This window comes from Apium graveolens, chromosome 10 (genome assembly GCF_009905375.1).
Source record: "Apium graveolens cultivar Ventura chromosome 10, ASM990537v1, whole genome shotgun sequence".
Lineage (NCBI taxonomy): Eukaryota > Viridiplantae > Streptophyta > Magnoliopsida > Apiales > Apiaceae > Apium > Apium graveolens.
In genome coordinates, this window is record NC_133656.1 from 240,986,425 (window position 1) to 241,005,276 (window position 18,852).

At 34.3% G+C, this 18,852-nt stretch overlaps 1 long non-coding RNA gene across 1 annotated transcript; it reads right to left on the reverse strand.

Moving 5' to 3' along the window:
- Positions 1–551: 551 nt before the first annotated feature.
- LOC141690129 (uncharacterized) lies at positions 552–1,188 on the reverse strand. The gene is made up of 3 exons (XR_012562668.1): positions 1,078–1,188; positions 912–948; positions 552–748 (listed from the first exon to the last, which is right to left on the reverse strand). It is a non-coding gene; the product is annotated as an uncharacterized LOC141690129 (long non-coding RNA).
- Positions 1,189–18,852: the final 17,664 nt, after the last annotated feature.

Genomic DNA, 18,852 nt, shown 5'->3' on the forward strand with positions numbered 1-18,852 from the left:
TGCTAATACTTCCTTCGATATACCCTCCGGTTTTTCTTCCCACTAATACATCCATCAACATGGTCTTTCCAGCACCACTCACTCCCACTAATGCTGTCAAAACACCAGGCCTGAATGCACCACTCACATCTCATAGCAATTGGAGACGGTGCTCTGTGATTCCTTGACTCTTCATTTCCTGAACAAACGAATGGTTTTACTGTGAGAATCGTTGACCACCATATGTTCTGCTCTCATAGAAAAACAGCATATTATAATATCAATTTAAAGGACAGGTGACTTACAGGAGGCATATCAACATAGTAATTCACATTTTCAAATGCAAGTGAGAGGAGCTTGAAAGGAACCACCATTCCTCTTCTGTTATCTTTATCATAAGTGAAGTTTGTGTGACTTGGAGTGTTCCGTACACTGATATCTACACCTGTGGTAGTTCGCCAGCTAGTATTGACATCTCACTATAATAATATTAGCAAAAAGGAAATACCAGTCAAAATGTTGAATGTATTAAGAGACTTGGTTACATGTAATATCATACCTTTATTCAAAGGAGCTGTAGACGCTGTGCTCCTGTCAGTAGACTTGTTCTTTTTCTTAGTGTTGGCATCCTTATCAACAACAGACTTGGAACTTTCAAAGGGTGCATTCTTATGGTACAAACATCCAGCCACCACCCACACATCAAAGGAAAAACACCAAGTTACAACAGTCCAAATGACATAGCTCCCAATGATAAAAGCATAGAGATCTAATACAAAAAATATAGAGTTAAATGTGTTATTAACACCTAAACTTAATAGCAGAACATAATAGAATAAACAAAATTGAACATACAAATATAAATATACACCGACAGATCTATATAAATACACAATGGATGTAAATAAAGTTAAAAGAGAGATATATGTTACCGATTGAAGGTTGGTTTCAAGCTCCAAAGCTTCAGGCCTATAAACAAAAGCTTCATTAAAATCAAAACGTAAAATTTTGAAATAAATTTAAAATTGGCATACATAATCAAACCAAATATTTGCTTTCTCGGCTCGATTTTAAGCTACTAAATTAAATAATACTAACAATTTCTAGCCCGATTTATGACGGAAAACTCCTTCCCTTTCTTCAAAGCATCGTCAATCGCTTTCACCATGGCCGAAATCTAACCTTTACCAATCAATTTTACATAAATCGAAGCTTCCATCAAGATATAGATAGGGAGATGGAAGAGAGTGGAGAAAGAGAGAGACAAATCTCGATTCAGTGATTTTGTATTAGGTTTAAATTAGGTTTACAAGAAAGTAGCGGTAAGAAAGGAGACAGAGAGAGATAGAAAGAGAGAGAGGGAGAGAGAGAGAGAGAGAGAGAGCTGAAGGAGATGAAGTTCGATATTTGAGAGAGAGAATTAGGGTTTTTGAGATAGAGCGGTGGTCTGAGAGAGAGACAGCAAAGAGAGAGAGCCGCGAGTTTGAGAGAGAGGGAGAGTCAAGGTTTCGGGGAGAGAGGGAGAGAGATAAAGATGAAGATAGAGTCATAGATAGAGATGTATGGGTGTGTGAGTAAAGGGAGAAGGGGAAATAATTTTTCAACTTTTTTGTTACGGGGGAAAATTTGGGTACTCAGCGGGGGAACTGAAATATTTATTTAGTCATTTTTTAGAAATGGTTATAGATAACGGTTAGCATAAATAACCGATGTTGAAGTGAAAAACATTAATTTGTTATTATTTTAAAATTGAACATAGACAACGGCTACTATGTAAAACCGATGTTAAACAGGCTTCTAACATCACTTTTTTCTAAACCGATGTTAAACAGGCTTTTAACATCGGGTGCATTACATGCCGATGTCTAAGCACCGATGTCGTATCTACTATTTCTAGTAGTGTAAAGCAAAGGTTCAGTGAAAGAAGCAGTTGATAAACTTCAGTATGTATCAACTCAGAATCATAAGACAAATTGAGTCAGGATCCTCTCAAGGCTAGTTGTTTGTGAAACAGACCAGTGCACCAAACATCAGCATTTTAAGGAAGTATTTTATTTCAATTAACAGAAGAAAAATGATTGATACGTTGAAGAGTGACTTGACAAAGAACCAAAAATATTCTAAGTAAAGACACTAAGGAACCCCTGTCGCCATAGGAGAAGTAACCACAGAGGATTTGCTCTAAGGCACCTCTGTCGCCACAGAAGGTGTTAGAACAAATTGCTTAAGGTAATACAGGGAGAGTGTGTCACCACAGAGTCTATACAGGAGAAGGTGTCGCCAAAGAGCTTGTCACCACAGAGTGTTATAAGATAAACTGTCACCACAGATCTGTCGCCACAGAGGCCATACAGGGTGATTGTGTCACCACAGAGCTGTCGCCATAAAGGCTATACAGAGGAACTTTGTCACCACAGAAGGTGTTGTTCACTGAGTTAAATGTAGCAAAGTTAAATGATTTTGTGTGGACATGAACTTGTGAGAATGAGTGACACACATGACCCAAAACCGCGATACACTGTGAGAAGCCTGTGAGACACCTACCATCCAAACTACACCTATAGATCTATCCAATGATGTCACTAAAGATTATCTCAATGAGGAGCTAGCATTCAAAGACAACTATCTTAAGGAACAACTGGCTCTTAAAGATCAACACCTTCAGACAAAACTATCTCCCCGAGATCATCAAATTGCTAGTATTTCCAATCAACTTAAACATCAACAAGCAGCATTCGCCAATTTGGGGGAATTCGTTGAGCGATCTCTATCTCATACAGGGAAAGGAAAAGCACCTGCCAACACTGAGCCAAAGATCTCAGTTAGCAAGCAGGCACATATTCCGGTCTCATCTGAAGCAGCTCTTGCCAGTACTGGGCCAAAGACCTCAGTCAGTAAGCAACTGCCTGCTTCTCTTGAGATCCCTGTCTCGACCTTACATCCTCAATCAACACCAGCTCTGAAGGATAACCCAACTGAGGGGGAGAAAAGGGTAGTAGAACAAGAAAAAGTGGACACTGCTATTAATCTACTTCAAGATGCCTTTCAGACCACTGGTACATATGATGTATTTGAAGAAGAGATGAAGGAAGAGTTAGAGGAGAGAATTGATGAAAGGGTGCTCCTAAAGGAAAGATTCTCTAAAGAAAGCGCAACATCTCAGGGGGAGCAATCAGGGCATCTGAGTAGAATCATTACAACTCAGAGAAATATGTTGTCTCAGATATATGCTCTGACACCCAGATTTTCTGAAGAAGAATTAGAAGAAGGTGAGATAGATGAAAGTGATGTTCCGATAGGGTGTGAGCCAAGATTTGAAAAAGTGGCTACGGAAGAAAGAATGATCATCACAGAGGATGAAGAATTTGAAGATGAAGATGCTTTCTGGGATGACTGTCTATCCTATGGAATCATAGAGAAAATAAATCGCTCTTATTTGGAAATTCAAGAAGAAATAGAAAGATCCAGAGCAAGAAGTCAAAGAGCTATTCAAAGGAAAAAGAACAGAGAGGAGAGATAAGCATATCTTCAAGCTAACAGGAAAGAAAGTAAATGGGAATAAACAAATAAGAAAATGGACAAACCAGAAACATATCACTATTCAGACCCTGGAAACTCTAATCGGTTGAGAACTGTGGAGCACTACAGAGAGACATATATAAATATCCATGAGTTCTATGATCAGCTCAACGAAGTAATTACTGGAACTACTGTGAACATTATGAAGAATGAATGTAAGATCACTATCAATCACATAGATGGTCTACAGATAGAAGTGTCTACAAGTGTACTGAAGAAGTTGAATATTGTTGAATTGTTTGTCTTAGCCTCAAAGATCCCATGGTTGAAATCGAATGAAAATGAATACTTCAGAGACAGACTTTAAAGAATGATGATGGATGTATCTCCTCAAGCATTTATGTATCCATTTGTGATCAAACTTGTTACGGGTGGTAGATTGCAGAATATCACCATGTCTGACCAACACATAAGAACCATTCAGTATCTACAGGTTACCTTTCTGGAGAGTCAACTAAGGAGCAAAAGAGCTAAACTGACAGCTCCATGTGTTAAGAGATCTGAAGCAGATGTCAAAGCCGCTGAAATTCTGTATGCTTATAGGCTCAATGACAAGATGATCAAAGACACAGAGAAGGATATGAGGGAAATCAGAAGAGAATATCAAGAAATGGTGTTCATTAATGGAGAAGCAGAAATTGGTCTTCTCATAGACACTGAACCCATAATCAGCATTGACAGTGAAGGAGAATTAGTCTTTAGAATCAACAAATGCAGAATCAGAATCAAAGACTTCAGGGCATGTCAACCAAGCTCAATTTAGCAAGCCTTGACGAATGTTAAACTGTCTACCTGTAAAGATGACAAGGTTGCTTTCATCCCTATCATAAAGATTCTTGATGAAGTAATGGAAGAAGAATCGATCAATGACACCAGCAGAGTAAGAGGACATCCAAAAAGGATAACAGTCTTCGTAATGTCCAGAAAATCATCTCTACTGTTTGATCTGGTTCCTAAATGCTCTAAAGTCAAGTATCTTGAGATAATGCTTCATGAGCTAAACAATCCACCTCCCGTCAATGCACTTGAAATAGAAGCTCGTGATTGTGTACAAGCTAGATTGAATAAGCTGAAAGAGTCTCCTCTAAAAGCTTCAGGTCCTTGGAAGAAAGTCTCTAAGAGAAAATCTGTTCAGCCTCAAGAAGAAGAAGGAATCAGGAAGTAGAAGAAGACAAAGACAAAGAAGACATAGAGTATATGTTCAGGCTAGAGGAACACTTCTTTGTAATTTGTGTTGTAAGAAATCTGGAAATGAATATGTAATCCAGAATGTATTTAATATCTTTATCTGTTTTTATAGTGCGTACTTTTTCTTATTATCAGTTGAGTTATCCTTAAGGATTTGCTTATCGAACTCTAACAATCAAATAGGGGGAGATTGTAAAGCATAATGTAATGTAACATGTAATCGAGGATTTATAACTCAACATGAAACAGAAACAGATAAACATTATTAAACTGTGAAGCACAGGAACCCTTCAGATGAAGATAGGATAAACATAAATAACCAAATGATGTGATTGATTCATTAAGCTCTCCTACAGATCATGGGAAGAAGTTCATTACTATGTTCAAGCAGCCATGAAGAATAAGACATCAAGAGGCTTTAAGTATAACCTGCATGTATTGACTTCACGTGTTACAAAGCAAGGGTTCAGTGAAAGAAGCAGTGGATAAACTTCAGTATGTATCAACTCAGAATCATAAGACAAATTGAGTCATGATCCTCTCAAGGCTAGTTGTTTGTGAAACAGACCAGTGCACCGAACATCAGCATTTCAAGGAAGTATTTTGATTCAATTAACAGAAGAAAAATGATTGATACACTGAAGAGTGACTTGACAAAGAACAAAAAATATTTTAAGTAAAGACACTAAGGAACCCCTGTCTCCACAGGAGAAGTAACCACAGAGGATTTGCTCTAAGGAACCTCTGTTGCCACAGAAGGTGTTAGAACAAATTGCTTAAGGGAATACAGGGAGAGTGTGTCGCCATAGAGGCTATACAGGAGAAGGTGTCACCACAGAGCTTGTCACCACAGAGTGTTATAAGATAAACTGTTGCCACAGATCTGTCGCCACAGAGGCCATACAGGGTGATTGTGTCGCCACAGAGCTGTCGCCACAAAGGCTATACAGAGGAACTTTGTCACCACAGAAGGTGTTGTTCACTGAGTTAAATGCAGCAAAGTTAAATGATTTGTGTGGACATGAATTGGCCAGCTGTTCATTTAATTTTGAAAGACTACAAAACTGAAGTGAATGTAATTCAATTCAGTGAGTTATCTTCTTCAGCAAACACAGACAATTTATGAGAGCTCCATTAAAGCTTTAATTTATTATCCTTGTAAACAGAATGTTATGCTGCTGAATTTATTATTGTTAATTTTAATTTTACACAGACAACATAGAGTCTCGTCTTTAATGGTATTTATCAAAATGTGTTTATACAAAAAAATTGTGCATGAACAATTTAGAGGGGTGTATTCAATCAAGATTTTTAAATATTTTCAAAATTTATGGATATTCAATTTAGATTTTGAAAAATCATTCAAAATCCGGAGGTATTCAATTTGGATTCTAAAAAATTCATTAAAATCTGAGTGTTTTTAATACAGATTTAAAAAAATCCAAATCTTAAGTTATTCAATTTGGATTTTATAAATTCCAGATGGCGTTCAAAACTCCATGGATTTTATTTTATTTAAAAAATAAGTTGATTTTGATGGATTTTATAGTACAATTCTAATCTTTTGAAATATCTCCAAAATACATGAGATTTTGAAGGATTTCTAAACAAAATCACAAATAAACATTAGAATGTTATGCATGTTTAGTAACCAGGCCCTCTAAAATTTTAAGATATTATCTCTACTGAATCTTATAATATTATTATAACACCCTCCTACTTAAAAGCTAGAATTTGAACCCGAGTTCGACCGGAATCTGATATATTGTCAAGTAATCAGCTAATCCGAAAGTTTAAGATATTAAAGTAAGGTATCAACTAAATCTCATAATATTTTTCTAAGAAAGCACTAAAATTACTGATATGGTACGTAAAATAATGAAGGAAATAGTTTAAGAAAAAATTACTTTAGAGACCATAATTTTTAGATATGTTCTCGATTTCGCAATAAGAAAAATTTAAATATTTAGTCGTGTTAATATCTATCTCATTGATATCTATTCGATTTTAAGTAAATGAACGTTATATTTTTGTTTAATGTTTCGATTTGAAATTTAGAAATTCATCTATAATCGTATATTGGTATAAATATTTCACGAGTCAAATATTAGCGATTGTTTGGCCCTTTTAGTAAATATGATAAGAATATATTATTCAAATTCAGATTCCTAAAAAAGAAAAATAATACATTTTTAGAGTTGTATGGCATCTTTGTTTTCTTAAGAGAGCACATCAAATTTAATTATAAAAAGGGCTTCAACCCACAACTCTAAGCATATTTCACTCCGTATTTTATATCATTGCTTACCATTCGAAAGATGAATCCTCAATACTCTTCAAATTCATTGAATTACTCTTTTACTGCTCTTCCTATTCAAAATTCGACGTGTTACTCTAATCCTACTTTACCCAATAGTGAAGAACACAACCTTCAGCCATTCCAAAACACTATAATATCCGATGTTGATGTTGGTAATGGTATAGGTAATGTTGGTCATCTTGGAGATGGTAACGGTATGATTTTTGAAGTCCAGTTTGGTGGAATGGTTCAGACTGATGGAAGCAATATTGAACAGACTGGTGGAAGTAGTGCTGGTCAAATTTCTGGGTCTAGGCCACGAGGACGTCCTCGTGGTTCAAAGAACAAGGAGAAAGAAAATGCCCTTGAAATGACTTCGACAATAAAGTCTATAGTTCTTGAGATACCACCCGAGACTGAAGTCCTTGAATGGCTGAGACAATTTGCTCAGTCACAGAATTATTTTATGAATGTTACGGGTGGTTCTGGAATGATTTCACAAGCGGCCATAAGCCACATGTCATCTGAACAACCATCAGTATTTTCTGAGAATCTTGGCTTGCTTTCTTTTACAGGAATGGTTGGCAAGATATCTCCTTCAGAACCATCTGGTTCTTGCTTTTTTAGCGCTTCATTTGCTAGGATGAATGGGGTCGTCATTGGTGGAATTCTTTGGAGGCTTATTACCTTGGGACCTATGTCTGTGACTGCTCTTATTTCCAAGAGCCCGGATGTCTTTGATGCCGGTTATCTGACCTCAGCTTGACATAGTCTTAAAGATTGAAGGTTTAGATAACATTATTCTCTATCTGTTATTATTTTTCAATGACATTTTATGTAATGATTATGTAGTGCTCTAGCTGTTTTTAGTTAGAGATTTACTACATTCTAGTCGTTTACATTTTTGGTAATTTTCATATTTAATTTTGGAAAACTTTGTTTAGGAGTTTTACAACTCTGCATCTTATTTGATTCAGTTTTATTTGGTATTATTCCTTATGTGCATGTCTTTTACATCTCTGAATTCTATTTATTTCGGGTTAAGATAGTTTTTCTTGCGGTGCACATCTTTACCAACTCTAAATTTTATTTGATTCGGTTTGAGATTTTGTTTTCCGTATAATGCATGTTTTTTGTTGAAGTCATGATATTTTTTTAAAATTTTTAATTTACAGCACATAATCCCTTTTTAGGTATCAAGATCCCATTTGTTTTAGTACATTAAAATTCTTGCATGAGATATCTCTACATGTTTGGTAATTTTGTGGTCTTGATTTGTTATGGGTCGTGCTGAAAGGCCAGTTCAACACTCACGTCATCAATTACATGGTGTATCTTTATTTTTTTGAAATAATTTACTTGGCATATCTAGTTGTTTGTACAATTAACAAAAAATATCTATTATTTAAGATAAATTAAAGAAAATATATTTTTTTAAAAAAATCTTATAAAAATAATAAGGATGATTGTGAAAATTAAAAAATTCAAAAAAAAAATACAAAAACAACAATTTCCAATTGGACAGGCAAGACATAATGAATAGGGGAATATCATTTCATGCAATAATTATTGTTAATAAATCAATACATATTTGCAAATATTTGTTCAATATTTTAAATTTTAATTGACAAATATTCATTTGAGTAAGGAGTATACCGTCAATGACAATGCAAATATAGATCAACACCGTGAACTTAGTATTTGTCTATCCGGTTTAAATTCTTACAACATCCATAAAATCCATCTTGCAAGATCATATTTTCTTGTTTAACATCAAGGACCCAAAGGGGCATTGATAATGACATCAAGATAACCGTATGGCAATTTTTCGATTTAGAGCTAGATAACTAGAAATTGGAGACCGAAAGTAACCACCTTTCCTGATTCGTTTTTGTATTGGAGACCGTGACCGAGACAGATAATTGCTTGTCCAATTTCCCACAACCAAAATCCTACGAGTTAGAAATAAAGCATTATAGTGAAGTTATTTTTTTAGAGATAATAAGCGAGACCCAAGAACTGTCATTGGTAGTGAAAAGAAATTTGAAGTCATCAGATTCAAGGTATAACTTGATGGAAATTGTTGTGCACAACTGTTGTTCCAAAAAAAAAAGATTTCATGTAAGTCTCATGTGAATAAAATCATGAGTTAAGATACTATCTCGTTTACTTTACAAATTCTATGGTCAAATCTATGTTAGTTAAGTTTTATATATTTTTATATATCATTATATATGATCAAATGCATTCAATTAAAGGTAAGTCCCGCGTGAATAAAATCACGGGCTAATGTATCGTCTCGAAACTATCACACACACTATTTTATTTATTATGCACTAAATCGGGGATATTCACATAAACAGGCTCCCTACTATCAAGGTAGTGACAGTGCTGTGTACATATTACCCTCCCAGACATCCCTGTAGACCGGTTTAATTAGATACGTGTGATTTGGTTTACCATACTGTCATTAAAAAGAAAAATTAAATATTATGATATGACACTTTTTAGTTTTTAGAGAATCTTGGGTCGTGGACAGCTATCCTGTTGGGCCACGCAAAATTGATCTACCTTTCACTTTTATGGCTGAAATAAACATTATTATATAATACTTTTTAATTTTTAGAGCATTCTGAGCCGTGGAAAGCTCTCCTGCTGGGCCACGCAAAATTGTCTTTCTTCCACTTTTATGGCCGAAGCAGATTGAAAAAAAGATTCAGGAACATCCCCTGATTCATTTAAAAGAAAAGTACCAGTACTATCAACTTATTTTATTTCCTTTTTTTCGGAACTTATTTTGTTTCTTTATTTGTACTTGTTAATATACATTCGTCATTGAAAAAAAATATGCTGAAATATATCATTTATAATTTGTTCTAAATTATTTAAAATATAGAATTATAAATCATAAAAAATTTAAGAAAAGTCATTTCACGTCAAATTTTAAGTGCATTTTTTAATTTCATTGTATTTCAATAATAATTTTTTTGTTTTAATATTTTATTTATTTTAATATAGTACCTACTAGTTCAGCAAGATAGCATGATAAATATTTATTATGTTGAAGGCGGATATAAAAACAATTTAAATAAAAGTTGTACAATAAAACCTAAAAGTCTCCATATGCAACAAAATGTGGGTGCTGTGAGCGGACGTGAAAAAAAAGTCTATTGAGCCAGTAGAAATGGATCAGTTCAGGTCCTGAGAAGAAAGACTCTAAGAGAAAATCCGTTCAGCCTCAAGAAGAAGAAGGAAGCAGGAAGCAGAAGTAGACAAAGACAAAGAAGATATAGAGTATATGTTCAGGCTAGAGGAACACTTCTTTGTAATTTGTGTTGTAAGAAATCTGGAAATGAATATGTAATCCAGAATGTATTTAATATCTTTATTTATTTTTATAGTTCGTACTTTTTCTTATTATCAGTTGAGTTATCCTTAAGGATTTGCTTGTCGAACTCTAACAATCAAATAGGGGGAGATTGTAAAGCATAATGTAATGTAACATGTAATCGAAGATTTATAACTAACATGAAACAAAAATAGATAAATATTATTAAACGGTGAAGTACAGGAACCCTTCAGATGAAGAGAGGATAAACACAAATAACCAAATGATGTGATTGATTCATTAAGCTCTCCTACAGATCAGGGGAAGAAGTTCATTACTATGTTCAAGCAGTCATGAAGAATAAGACATCAAGAGGCTTTAAGTATCAGCTGCATGTATTGACTTCAAGTATTACAAAGCAAGGGTTCAGTGAAAGAAGCAGTGGATAAACTTCAGTATGTATCAACTCAGAATCATAAGACAAATTGAGTCAGGATCCTCTCAAGGCTAGTTGTTTGTGAAACAGACCAGTGCACCAAACATCAGCATTTGAAGGAAGTATTTTATTTCAATTAACAGAAGAAAAATGATTGATACACTGAAGAGTGACTTGACAAAGAACCAAAAATATTCTAAGTAAAGACACTAAGGAACCCCTGTCGCCACAGGAGAAGTAACCATATAGGATTTGCTCTAAGGCACCTCTATCGCCACAGAAGGTGTTAGAACAAATTGCTTAAGGTAATACAGGGAAAGTTTGTCACCACAGAGGCTATACAGCAGAAGATGTCGCCACAGAGCTTGTCACCACAGAGTGTTATAAGACAAACTGTTGCCACATATCTGTCGCCATAGAGGCCATACAGGGTGATTGTGTCGCCACAGAGCTGTCGTCACAAAGGCTATACCGAGGAACTTTGTCACCACAGAAGGTGTTGTTCACTGAGTTAAATGCAGCAAAGTTAAATGATTTGTGTGGATATGAATTGGCCAGCTGTTCATTTAATTTTGAAAGACTACAAAACTGAAGTGAATGTAATTCAATTCAGCGAGTTATCTTCTTCAGCAAACACAGATAGTTTACGAGAGCTCCATTAAAGCTTTAATTTATTATCCTTGTAAACAGAATGTTATGCTGCTGAATTTATTATTGTTAATTTTAATTTTACACAGACATCATAGAGTCTCATCTTTAATGGTATTTATCAAAATGTGTTTATACAAAAAAGTAGTGCATGAACAATTTAGAGGGGTGTATTCAATCAAGATTTTTAAATATTTTCAAAATTTATGGATATTCAATTTAGATTTTGAAAAATCATTCAAAATCCTGAGGTATTCAATTTGGATTGTAAAAAATTCATTAAAATCTGAGTATTTTTAATACAGATTTAAAAAAATCCAATTCTTAAGTTATTCAATTTGGATTTTATAAATTCCAGATGGCATTCAAAACTCCATGGATTTTATTTTATTTAAAAAATAAGTTGATTTTGATTGATTTTATAGTATAATTCTAATCTTTTAAAATATCTCCAAAATACATGAGATTTTGAAGGATTTCTAAACAAAATCATAAATAAACATTAGAATGTTATGCATGTTTAGTAACCAGGCCCTCTAAAATTTTAAGATATTCTCTCTACTGAATCTTATAATATTATTATAACACCCTCCCACTTAAAAGCTAGAATTTGAACCCGAGTTCGAGCGGGATCTGATATATTGTCAAATAATCAGCTCATCCGAAAGTTTAAGATATTAAAGTAACGTATCAACTAAATCTCATAATATTTTTCTAAGAAAGCACTAAAATTACTGATATGGTACGTAAAATAATGAAGGAAATAGTTTAAGAAAAAAATTAGTATCCCGTTGGATCTTTCCGGATATAAAACGGTACGTTTATTTGTAAAAACCGATCCAAACGGTATCGGTTTTCGGGATAATTATCCAAATCAGTACAATTTGTACTGCGGTCTTGGTCTCAGCGCCTGGTTACACGTATTACGAAGTGATAATTATCATAGTTTAATAAAAAGCTCCTGTTTATCAAAAATACGGGTTTTATTGATTTACCGAAACGAATATTGTATCGAAAATATTGCGCCGGGACCCGCGCAGGACAAACCATACGCCGGATTGAAAAAGTCGAAACATGGAAAATGCTCGGAATATTACAATTAGGTTAGGAAGGAGTTCTCGAAAGAGTTTCGGGTTCCAAAAACGTAACAACGGTTGACGTCGGTTGGTTCCCGTTTTTAAAAAATAGATTTTAATTACCCGGAAAATGATTTTAGAAATTTCAGATGATTCTTATAAATCCATAAACCAACATAAAAATAATTAGGAAGATATGACAATTATCTATATTTTATTTTGGACATATAAAAATTAAAATACTCAATTAATATTATTTTTGAATAACCAAGTACAGATAACACTTTAACAATTAACTCACAAAATAGATACTGAACACACATAATAATTATATAATAGTAAAAATAATTACACGATATATCCCGGATATTACACTGTATATCATCACAGTTAATGCAATAATCCTTACCTTTGAGAGAGAAGGCAATAGTCATATCTGTGGAGTTGAACTCTGCAGTTGTCCAAATCTCCTCAATTACCTCACAGTAAATGGTTGGGGCTTCCAGCATTGCATGGCTTAGTTTGCAGTTTTTGATGAAGTCCATCATCTTGTGATAGTCAGTATGGGCTTCATTATTTTCAACCAAGGCTATGAAATTGTTCTTTTCATAAACAAATCCAGACGGAGACATAATTTTGACTACTGGTGCCATTGTTGTGAGTAGAGGTTGCAGAGAAAAACTTGAGAGTTTTGGGAGAGAAGGAGAATAAAAATTGCAAGAAAGCGTAAAGTGAAAATAAGAAATCAATGGGCTTTTATACTTTCTTGAATTAAAACATAAATAAAATGATTAAATGATACTTTTAAATAAATTACAGCTGTTTAAGAATAAAGAAAGCTGTAGAAATTCTAAAAACTGCCTTTAATACAAATATATACAACAGTGTATATCTGTATCAACGGTTGAGTAAAAGAATCAACGGCTGTGACTCACTTAAAGTAACTGATGTGACACTTCAACGGATAAGGTAAATAGTTATCCGTTGATGATCAACACTATTTTATCCGTTGAGGGATAAAATTACCAGAAATGTATTTGTCTTTCAACGGATAATGAACATCCGTTGATAGAAAAATTTTGGCATTCAACGGATAAGGAATATCCATTGATAGAATAAGTTTTTACTTAAAGCCAATTTTGTTCTTGCAGGAAATTCATTTCAGGCTTCTGGGCAGATTATAAAGAGGACATAAATTTATGAATAATTAAGCATACCTAGCTCACTTACTAATCTTGTGAATGTTGATTCATCAAGTGGCTTGGTAAATATGTCTGCAATCTACTTTTCACTTGGAAAAAAATGAAGTTCCACTGTACCTTTCATCACATGTTCCCTAATGAAGTGGTACTTGATGTCAATGTGCTTGGTTCTTGAGTGCTGTACTGGATTTTCAGTAATGGCAATGTCACTTGTGTTGTCACAGAATATAGGAATTTTGTCAACAGTTAATCCATAGTCAAATAGTTGATTCCTCATCCATAGCATATGTGCACAGCAACTACCAGCAGCAATGTACTCAGCTGCAGCTGTTGATGTAGAAACAAAATTTTGCTTCTTGCTGAACCGTGACACAAGCTTGTTCCCTAGAAATTGACAGGTTCCAGTTGTGCTTTTCCTGTCTATTTTGCAGCCTGTATAATCTACATCTGAGTAGCCAATTAGATCAAAACCAGACTCTCTAGGGTACCAAATTCCTAGATTTGGAGTCCCTTTGAGATATCTGAAGATTCTTTTAATAGCCACTAAGTGAGATTCTTTAGGGTCAGCTTGAAATCTAGCACAGAGACATGTAGAAAACATTATATCAGGTCTACTAGCAGTTAAATATAAAAGTGAGCCAACCATGCCTCTATAACTTGAAATGTCCATAGACTTTTCAACCTTGTTTAGTTCAAGCTTGGTGGCAGTGGCCATGGGAGTTTTTGCAGGTGAACAGTCCATTAAGTCAAACTTCTTTAAAAGATCATAAATGTATTTAGTTTGACTAATGAAAATTCCACCACTGACTTGTTTAACTTGTAAACCAAGAAAATAAGTTAGCTCTCCCATCATGCTCATTTCATATTTACTTTGCATTAACTTGGCAAACTTTTTACAAAGCTTATCATCTGTAGATCCAAATATAATATCATCTACATAAATTTGAACAAGTATTTTAGAGCCATTAACATTTCTAAAGAAAAGAGTTTTGTCAACAATACCTCTTGTGAAGTGATTATCTAGAAGAAATTTTGACAAAGTCTCATACCAGGCTCTAGGTGCTTGCTTTAGTCCATAGAGTGATTTCAACAGATAATACACATAGTCTGGAAAGTTTGGATCTTCAAATCCTGGAGGTTGGTTTACATAAACTTCTTCCTGCAATTCCCCATTTAGAAATGCACTCTTGACATCCATTTGATAGACTTTGAAATTGGCATGGGCTGCATAGGCTAGAAAGATTCTGATGGCTTTAAGTCTGGAAACTGGAGCAAATGTCTCATCAAAATCTATTCCCTCTTGTTGAGAATAGCCTTTAGCAACCAATCTGGCTTTATTCCTTATGACAATGCCATTTTCATCCATCTTGTTTCTGAATACCCATTTTGTGTCAATATAACTCTTGTTCTTTGGCTTGGATACCAGCTTCCATACTTTGTTTCTCTCAAATTGGTTTAGCTCCTCTTCAATTGCTAAAATCCAATCTGGATCCAATAGAGCTTCTTCTATTCTCTTAGGTTCCTCCTGTGATAGAAAGCTACTATATAGACATTCATCTTGAGTAGCCCTTCTAGTTTGCACTTTAGATGTAGCATCACCAATGATCAGTTCAAAAGGGTGATTCTTGGTCCATTTCCTTTGAGATGGTAGATTAGCTCTAGATGAGGTTGCCTCTGTATTGTCATGATGTGAGATAGAATGTTGATTGGTTGAAACTCCCCCTGAGTTTTTGATCCTTTGAAAGGAATTGGGAGCTCTATCAACTGATGAAGTGAATTGATTATCCGTTGACAGACTGTTATCAATGGATGCTTCATTGTGAACTTCAACGGCTGATGCACTTTGTCTTTCAACGGATGCTGAATTGCTTCTTTCAACGGAAGCTGAATTATGACTTTCAACGGATGTAGCATTTTGTGCATTATCCAAAGGCAGATTTTGAATTCTTCTTGAGATCCCTTCTTCATCATTCTCATCTTCACTATCATCATAATATATCTCAATATTGTCAAATTTGAGTCCTTCATGATGTCCCTCATCTGTTAGTCCATCAATCTTTTTATCATCAAACACAACATGCACAGATTTCATGACAATGTTGGTTCTTAGATTGTAGACCCTATATGATTTTCCAGCAGAATAACAAACAAATATTCCTTCATCAGCCTTTGCATCAAACTTCCCTTTGTGATCAGATTGATTCCTTAAGATGTAACATTTGCAACCAAAGACATGCAGAAAGTTTAAAGTTGGTTTTCTTCTCTTGAATAATTGATAGGGAGTCATGCCTTTTGCCTGATTGATTAGAGAAATATTCTGAGTGTAACATGCACAGTTAACAGCCTCAGCCCAAAAGTAAGTTGGGAATTTTGACTCTTTAAGCATTGTCCTTGCAGCTTCAATTAGTGATCTGTTCTTCCTTTCCACCACACCATTTTGTTGTGGAGTTCTTGGAGCTGAGAACTCATGCATGATCCCATTTTCTTCACAGAACAACTTAATGGTTGAATTCTTGAACTCAGTTTCATTGTCACTCCTAATATTCCATACTTTGAAATCAGGATGATTGTTGACTTGCTTGATATGATTGATTATGATTTCACTAGCTTCATCCTTTGATCCAAGAAAATAAACCCATGAAAACTTTGAGAAATCATCTACAATCACTAGGCAATATCTTTTCCTTGAAATTGACAATACATTGACTGGTCCAAAAAGATCCATGTGTAGCAGTTGTAATGGTTCATCAATTGCAGATTCAAGCTTCTTACTGAATGATACTTTCTTTTGCTTTCCTTTCTGACAAGTATCACACAGTCCATCCCTTGTGAATTCTACTAGAGGCATTACTCTAACTAAGTCCTTTTTGACTAGATCATTCATTGTCTTGAAATTCAGATGGGACAGCTTCTTGTGCCATAGCCAACTTTCAACTAAACTTGCTTTGCTGAGAAGACAAGTAATAGATTCTGCATCTGTAGAGTTGAAGTCATCTAAATACACATTCCCTTTTCTAACTCCAGTTAGAACCACTTTATTGTCCTTCTTACTTGTGATAATACAGGCTTCAGAATTGAAGGAAACAGTATTCCCTCTGTCACATAGTTGACTGATGCTCAATAAGTTGTGTTTGAGACCATCAACCAATGCAACTTCATCAATGATGACATTTTCTTTTGAAATCAAGCCATATCCCATAGTGAATCCTTTGCTGTCATCTCCAAAGGTTATGCTAGGGCCAGCTCTCTCCTTAAACTCTGTGAGCAGGGTGAAATCTCCCGTCATGTGTCTTAAACAGCCTGAAAGGAATATGTCCTAAGTCCAATCATGAATTAGGATTTAGGAATAACTTCCTATGTAATCTGTTTTGATTTCATTGATATTAATAAAAGACTTGTTTTGTTTTTATTACGGGCTCTATCTATTTGAGTGTTTAAATAAGATATAACATAGTTTAGAGTAAAGCTTTTATGGATTATGATGAGATCATAATAGTGAGACCTAAAAGATGATAACTCTAAACTTAAATATTTCCTGGTCGTAGGATTACTAACTGGTAATTAATAATCCGCAGAGATCGGTACATACTATGCTTGCTTCATTATGAAGGATGTCTGTTCTCATAGATATTTGTGTGGTGACACTATAGCTAGTATGTAGGTGCTTATTGTGGAATAAGTTCACTGAATATGACTCGCACAGCTGAACAACTGATGGAGTTCACTCACGTGTCAGCAGTTGTTCATATAGTGATAGTTGTGCAAGTATCCTTAGACTTGAGGTCATCATAGTCATTTTATGTACACTGAACTATGCTTTGGTTTAGTTCTTAGTCTTCAGGGACAATTATTAGGGCTCTTCTGGGTATAGTAATTTGTACACGAAGATAGTGTATGATCAATAAAGGATCTACCCCTTCCAGTGAAGGAAGCGAATGTTCAAGGCTGATCCACTTAAGCTAGTTCAGGAATCTCTGGCTAGAGTGAATGAAATTAGAAAGGAGTTTCTAATTTGCATAGAACTACGCATAGTAAATGGTAAGCAAGTGATTAAATTAGATAGGCTTGACACGAGATCCATGCCTTGTATTTAATCGGGACATTGTAGGGTAGAAGGAGTTTATTGTACGGTAACTATTCACTGAATAGGTTCTTGGTATTCTAAGCAGTGAATTCATATTATCCGGATAGTCGCGATATGCTGAGAAGTATCCCTCACGATGTAGAATAAATGCGATTAATTAATTAATCATATTTAATAAATTAGAGAATTTATATAAATAATGATAAAATAGTTTTATTATTATTTATTTCTACTACCGGCTTAATATTGAACCTACAGGGTCACACCATAAAAATAGAATGATTTAATGGTGGAGGAATTAATTAATAATGGCTAATAATTATTTATTTATGAAATAAATGATTAATTGGCAAATTTAATAATTAATTAAATGAGATTTAATTGATTATAAATTAATTAAGAAAAGTTCTTAATATTATTAATTAAATGATTTAATTTTTGAAAATTAAATCAAGAGAGAGAATTATTTCTAAAGTGTTTAGAAAAAGGATTAATAATTAAAAGGTGTTTTAATTATTAATGAGAATAATAAATGGGATAATAATAATAATATTTATGGGAAAATTTCAGCTGAAAATTTTGCCTATAAATACACTATTATAGACCCTATTTTTATTCCAACCATAAAGAACCCCAAAACCCCAAAAAGTTTAGAAAACCCAATTCTCTCTACCTTCTTCCTCCTCCTTAACATTGTTTTCTTGGTGGATACCGGTGGAGTGCATCACACTTGAGGAGCAACTGCTAAGGATCTCTAATCGTTGTCTCCGAATTATTTTAAAGGTTAGATTCGATCCCGCGAATTTTTATTCATGATCTGTATGCTTTTATTTGGATTTTATGTGTGTAAAAGTGTTTTACCATGTCCCCGCTGCGTTTAAAATCCAACAATGGTATCAGAGCCTAGGTTGTATGCATATAGATCTGTGGTAAAAATTTCAGAATTTTATGTGCTTGTATGAATTAATTATGATTTTTACAAGTTATATCATGGTTTAATTTTGTCTGATGAGAAATCGTTTCTCTGAATAAT